Here is a 7,521-nt window from a genome sequence, read left to right on the forward strand (position 1 = left end):
TGCATTCCGATGTCACCCGTGACATCATCACATAAATCATTGTCCATTCATGCATGCATGGCATGAGTATTCTAGTCCAGACCTTACATCATGTCATTATTCATGCATGCATGCATATGCATGCCCATGCGTGCGCCCATCCATCACATATCATGCATACATGCATGACCATTCGTGCCTCACACGCATATGCAAATTCATGTGTCGGTGTCATCGTTCATTCATGTAAAGACCCGGAAATTTAAAAGGATTAAAATAATTTTAAAAAATAAAAATAAATAACAGATAAATAAATAAAAGGAATGACGAAAAAAAATAAAAAAAAAATTAAAGAAATTAAATTAAATAAAGATGAATTAAATAATTAAATAATTAGTTATTAAATTAAATATTTTTACATTGGATTTTAAAAAAAAATCTAATTGAAATAAGAGAAATATACATATATACACTTATATAGTAAGTTAATATATATATATATATATATATATATATATATATATATATATATATATATAAAGTAAAGTAAAATAATATAAAAGAAGAAGGAAGAAAGAAGAAGAAGAAAGAAGAAAGAGAAGAAAATGTCAGAACTGGCACGCCCCCCCTGCAAATCTTCAGCGAGCCGCAACCACCTCCGTCTCTGTCTCGCTCCTTCTCTCAATTTCTTAGTGAGTTTGTGACGGATCGGGAAACGGAAGATGCCGTTGGAATTCTGGTTCCGCTACCGACATTTCTATTGGAGCAGATTTGTCGTGGGAACGGCTTAGGCACTGCTTTTGGGGAAATATAATTTTTCTCCATTTTCTCAATTTCGCTATTAATATGCGGTTAAATCGACGATCGGACACCACCATAGGGTCATAGTCGTCGTCGTCGTCATTTTGATGTAAGTAATTTTTCAATTGAGATTTTCTAGACCCTACTCCAAAGTGAGAGTGAGATTTGAGAATTTGGCTAAATTTAAGGAGATAATTATTTATTGGGTATTTAAGGGCTTAGGAAGTATTAAATAATATTTTATTCAGGAATAATTTATTGGAATTAGGAATTTAATTTCGGGGTCCGGGTGTGCGTCGCATGTATTTTTCGGAGTCCTTGTAAGCGTAGTTCAAGAAACCAGGTAAGGGGAAAAATATATATTAAATCAGAATTTTTATGAATTTAATGAAAAAATAAATTGTGTTATATGTACGTGTATATGTTTCGGTATGGGTAAAATGCCAACTGTTTAAATTATATTTTTTTTTGAGTTTAGAGCTGTTTATTAGATATGTATATGCGAAAATGAACTGATGAAAGTGGGAAATATTTTTAGGATAATTATGTAAGAAATAAAAAAGTATTTTTAGTATATAAACATTAAATGTAGGTTGGCTTATTTTATAAGAAATATATGTGTATGAATTTTACTGCTAAATTATGTGGCATGAGTAAAATAGAATTTTGTGTGGAATTATGTTATATATACGAGATGCAAGATATACAAAAAATGAAATGAGCATAAAAATGATATATGAAATTGCTGCATGTGAGTGTTAATACAATCATGGAAACAACCATGGCTGAAAAGATGCTAACCACGGCTGAAAGGATGCCGAAACTAACCAATCACGACTGAAAAGGTGCCGACCACAGCTGAAAGGATGCCAAAGCTAACCAATCACGGCTGAAAAGATGCCAACCACGGCTGAAGGGATGCCGAAGCTAACCAATTACGGCTGAAAAGATGCCGACCACGGTTGAAAGGATGCCGAAGCTAACCAATCACGGTTGAAAAGATGCCGACCACGGCTGAAAGGATGCCGAAGCTAACCAACCACGGCTGGAAAGATGCCTAGTATTTATGAATTAAAATAAGAATGAGTATGAAATGAAAATAAAATGAAAAGGGAAATGCATGGAATGGAAATGAAATGTGAAATGTGAACAATGTAAAATGGGAAAGAGTTACTTAAAGTGAAATGCAATGCAATGTTAAGCCATTGGGCGAGGCATGATTGAATAATGATGGAAAGAATGATGTATTATGAAATTAAAAGTATTTATGTATGTAGAATATGTTACGATTGGGCGAGGCATACTCTTCGCCTGAAGGCTTGTTGAGTAAGGCGAGTGCACTAGTAGCTTCAGATGTGGTAGTAGCTGCATAACGCACTAGGGCAGAGGGAACCTACTTGTATGGGCGGGTAGATTTCCCTATCCTTAGGGCCTTTACCGATAAGCTATTGTTGAACGGTGTGAGTACGAGATTAATTTATCACTTGAGGGCTTACTGAGTAAGGTGAGTGCCCTGGTATGCTTTAGCTGCGACTTTTAGGTTGCCTAAATATTAGAGCAGAGGGGTGCTACTTGTATGGGTGGGTAATCACCCCTATCCTCTGGTAATCTCGTGGGTTAAACATTTGCATGTGTTTGATTAGGATCAGGGAATGATTTCGGAAATTATGTTAAGGATTTTCAAATGTTAAATATTATGTTATCTATAAACTCATGTTGGTCACACACTGTTTTAATATATGATTTCTTCCCTTACTGAGATGTGTCTCACCCGAATATGAATTTATCTTTTTTCAGGATTTCCTCGTGATCGAGCTTTGAGAGCTCGAGGTTTTTATAGCATTACTGGGAAATAGAAAAAGAAAATGGTATATTTCTATGTTAATTTTGGGGAATGTAAATATTTAAGTTTTGTGCCTTTATGTTTTAAGGTTATTGAGTAAGGAATGATTGTGAAAACACTGAATTGTTTTGGAGATATACGTAATTATGGAAATGCAAGTGATTGATAATTTATTATGGATTATATTTAGAATTAGTAAACTCTGGTATTATGTTATATGGAGATTATGATTTTGTTTTCCGCTACATATGTTATGTTAATTATGGATTATTAGGTATAACGCGCTGGACTCGGGATTAAGGGTTCGGGGCGTTTCAATACACGCACGTTGGCACATGCATATGCTCATTTGCACACTCATTCATACACGTGCACATTCATGCGTACACATTCATACACGTGCACGTCATGCATACACACACATTCGTGCACGTGCTCATTCATGCACGCACACACATTCGTACACGTGCTCATTCATGTATGCACATACATTCATGCACATAGATTCATACACGTGCACATCCCCGAACACACACACATTCCTGTGCGTGCCCAATTATGCATGCACACATTCATGCACGTGCTCATTCATGCATGCATGCACATTCGTGCATATGCTCATTCATACATGTGTTCATTCATGCATGCACACACATTCGTGCACATGCTCATTCATGCATGCACGCGCGTACTCATCCATGCATATACATGGTCATGCATTCATGATCACACATGCATTATGCATCATTCATGCATGCAAGCATATACTTGAACACACACAGCCCACACGTAAGGCAATGTGTGTTGACTCATGGTCTCGACCAAGACCTTAAACTAGTTTTCCCCCAGACCGGTCAAAATGTTGACTGATTCATCATTCCTGAAACTGGTTCACACCGGTTTTCTCCATCTCAGTTGTATATTATTATTTACATATCCAAAAAATTCACAAAAAATCACAAAATTCTTAGAAAATCCAAAAAAATATATTTTCATCTTTTGATTTCCATGGTTTTCATTTGTGCTATTTTAAAAGTTTGGGAAAAATATTAAAAAATCATAAAAAATAAAAAAAAAATGTTTTCACACTTACAAAAATCACAAAAAATTTTTAGGCCTAGAAAATCATTTCCATCCAGACCAAAATTCCAAAAAACCTCTCGGAATAGTATTTTCATACTTAGAAAAATCTACATATTTTAAAACCTCTGGGAGCGTATTTTGTACCTTATTTTCTTGATTTTCCATCCCGATGATTGCAACCAAGGGCATGGACTCTTCAGAGTATTGGATTGCCCCGGTTATGAGGGAATACCTATATAGTATTTTCATTCTTTTAATTTTTGAAAGAGAGTAATTTTGACAGGCTTATTAGATTTATTTTGGGGATAATTTTTTATTAATATGGTACCGTTTGTAAGAACAGGCGCGTAGGGGGTGCTAATACTTTCCTCTCGCGTAACCGTACTCCATAGCCTGACTCTGGTGTCGCAGACTGATTCTACCCCTAACTGGGTAGCAATCAAGTGTTCTAACCGCACTTCAAAAGGTTAGTGGTGACTCCACACATTGTTTTTCCACGAAAATCTTTTTCAAAATCGCAAATCCTTTTCCTAGTTTGCAGCCGCACCCATTTTTGTCAGAGAGTCGTTCTTTGGACAGGGTTTGGGACGTCACGACATCGTTGATGAAGTTTAGTCCCTCGTTGATGAAGAGATCCCGAGTGAGTGAATTTTGGATTTTGAGTTTCATTGACGAACGCATCCTCTAGTCAACGAAGTTCCTCTTGTGACTCGTCGACGAAGCCACGTGGCAACTTTGATTATAAAAGGAACTAGGGAAGCTTCGTCACAAAGAAATCCATTTCTCTTCAATTTTCTCTCTCTAAAACGTCTCCTTTCCCTTCTCTCTTCAAATTCGGCTCGGATTCAGCCCGAATCGGCAAACGGAGACCGCTACGGTGTTCTAGGGAAGATTCTTTACACATCTAACAGAACATATTTCTAAACTAGGCTTTTCGAAAAATGCTCCAAAGTTGAGGTAAGGGTTAAGACTCTTAGTTTTGAGATTTTAAATGCTTATTTGAGGTTTATAGGTTGAGGAAATGCAGAAATAGTAGATTATTTGGGGTTTATCTGATTAAATTAAGGTTTTTGATTTAAGGTTCGGGTGAGCGCCACAGGCATCATTTGGGGTTCCTATTGGCGTAGTTCAAGAAAGCAGGTAAGAGGGAATATATATTAAACTAGGGTTTTATGAATTAAATTAATAAATGGATTATGTTAGGTATATATGTATATGTTTTTGTATGGGTTTAAAATGCGAACCATTTAAATTATAATTTCTGAGCCTAAGGCTGTTTTATTAAATATGTATTTGTGAAAATGGACTGATGAAAGAGAAAGGTTTTTTCAGATTAATTGTATAAAAAATTAAAGGTATATTTTCAGTATAAGAATGATAAATAAGGGTTGACTTATTTTACATAAAATGTTTGAAATATATTGCTAAATTGTGTGGCATGAGTAAAATGAAAATTTGATGTTGAATTATGTTATGTGTATGAGATATAGGTTATACAAGGAATGCAACGAGGATGAAAACGTTATATGAACTATGCTGCATGTGATTGTTAAGGTAACCATGTAAATGATGAACAGTTGAAAGGAGCTGTAGACTAACTGATGATAGCTAAAAGGAGTTGTAGTAGCAGATTTAGCGCATAACTTGATATGGTAAAAAAATAAAGGTACCTGTCACTACATCTATGGTAGTTTTAGTGTCTCCCGGCATCAAAGCATAAACCCTTGCTGGGGTTACATTCCTCTATTGGCCTCCACGGGGCGCCTAATAACCTCCCTGGTACAGTATGGGAGTTGGGACCTGGATCGGCGGTCCTGGGCATGTTCGTGCCATATGGTCGGGTCTCCCACAATGATAACAGACATCTCTCCCTACCCGACACTCTCCTAGATGTCTCCTCCCGCACGTCTAACACACAGGGTAGCTTTGCACGCCCTGATTTCTCACGAGGTCTCGTCATCTACCTCTGACCTCCACTGTAATGGTCTCTTCTCCATGGGCCCCAACTGGAACCCGCCTCAAAATCCTGAGGCGTGGACCTCTTTCTCCGACTCTGAGCTGCGGTGCCTCTTTGCATTCCATTCTCAATAACCGCAGCCCTATCCACAACCTCCGCAAATGTTTGAGCTCGAAACCAATAACTTGCTCAAATAGATTCTGCCTCATACCTTCTTCAAACTTCCTCTTGCCTTTTTCTCCTCCTTTGGTGCCAAATGTGGGGAAAATTGAGACAACTCAATAAATTGAGCTGCATACTGTGATACTGTCATCTGTCCCTGAGCTAAGTGCATGAATTCTGCTACCTTTATGCTCTGAATAATAGTAGGGAAATATCGCTCAAAGAACAATTCCTTAAATTAACTCCACGTCACTGGCACAGGATTCGATCTTTGTTCCTCAATCAACCTCGCTGATCTCTACCAGCATTTTGCCTCTATTGTCAGTTTGAATGTCGCAAATACTACATTCTGTTCATCTGTACATGGAAGCACTGCCAACGTTTCTTCAATGTCCTAATCCAAATATTAGCCACAATCGGGTCAGCTCCTCCAGCAAACGACAGGGACTTCATCCGTGTAAACTGCTTGATCATGCAGCTACGCTCCCCTAAGCTCCTGGCCATCTTAGCCATCACTAGCTGGTTGACACTACGTAATACTGTACCAGTATCTCCACCTCCCATACTAGAAGGTCCTGCTTTATTACCCCCAGCATTCGTACCACCACTCCCTGGGTCTATTTGGAAAAGACAAAGAACACAATTTAAGAACCCTATCTCTCGTATAGATCTCATTTATTTCATCTAATTGAATTCTCATATTCACTATTAACTACTCTCCCTGACCTTACTTCAAAATTCAATCTTGCAACCTAGACACACGACCCGACAATAGTTTACTATAACTTTACTAAAATCGTCACCCCAAGAAAGACACAGAATCCATCATAGAAATCCTGTACCTAGACCACAGAAAAAAAACCTTAAATCCTTTTCTATACTCTAGTATTGCTTCCGCTGCACTCTAAAGTCTACATAACCTAACAACTTAGGCTCTGATACCAAACTATAATGACCTGATTTTCTTGCCATTTTATATATATATATAACTATAAAATTTTACTGCTCTAATACCTTTTAATATAAATCAAACCATCATCACGGTCCAGATAGGAACTGTGGAATCCGAGACACAATAAACTACCTATGCAGCGGAAATCAGAATACATATAACCACATCAATATATATAATACCAGAGTGTCAGAATTCTACCCAAAATATGCATACATAACCATTCCCAAAATACCCTCACCTGGACCTAGGGACTACTAAAAAATGACTTCCCAAAAACACTCACCTTACAGATAGGGCAGTATTGTAGTCCCCTCTATCTGCGAGCCTAATTTGCTCGCCTAACTGGATCACTTGAAAAATGTTAAATCACTGGGATGGGACAACGCTCAGTAAGATGAAATACGCTATTGCTAGTGTGTGGCAGATGAGTTTACATAATTGTAAAATCTGATTTAGAAGTACTGCAAATAACTAAGTCTGAGAAAACATGTAATATTAATACACAATATAGCTTATACCTATGTTGCTTAACATAAACTGTTTTTTTGAATATTCTAATCATAATACTTCTAATATTCATAGGTATGTCTACGGTTTCTATAAATTTGGATATATATATATATATATATAATAACTGAGAAAATTTCCCTAGATGGATAACTAAAAATCATGATTTAACCCCTTATAATAGGGTTGTGCGGCTCATAAGCGGGACCTATCATTGGCTGGCCGGCTAGGATA

This window comes from Malania oleifera, chromosome 11 (genome assembly GCF_029873635.1).
Source record: "Malania oleifera isolate guangnan ecotype guangnan chromosome 11, ASM2987363v1, whole genome shotgun sequence".
Classification (NCBI taxonomy): Eukaryota; Viridiplantae; Streptophyta; class Magnoliopsida; order Santalales; family Ximeniaceae; genus Malania; species Malania oleifera.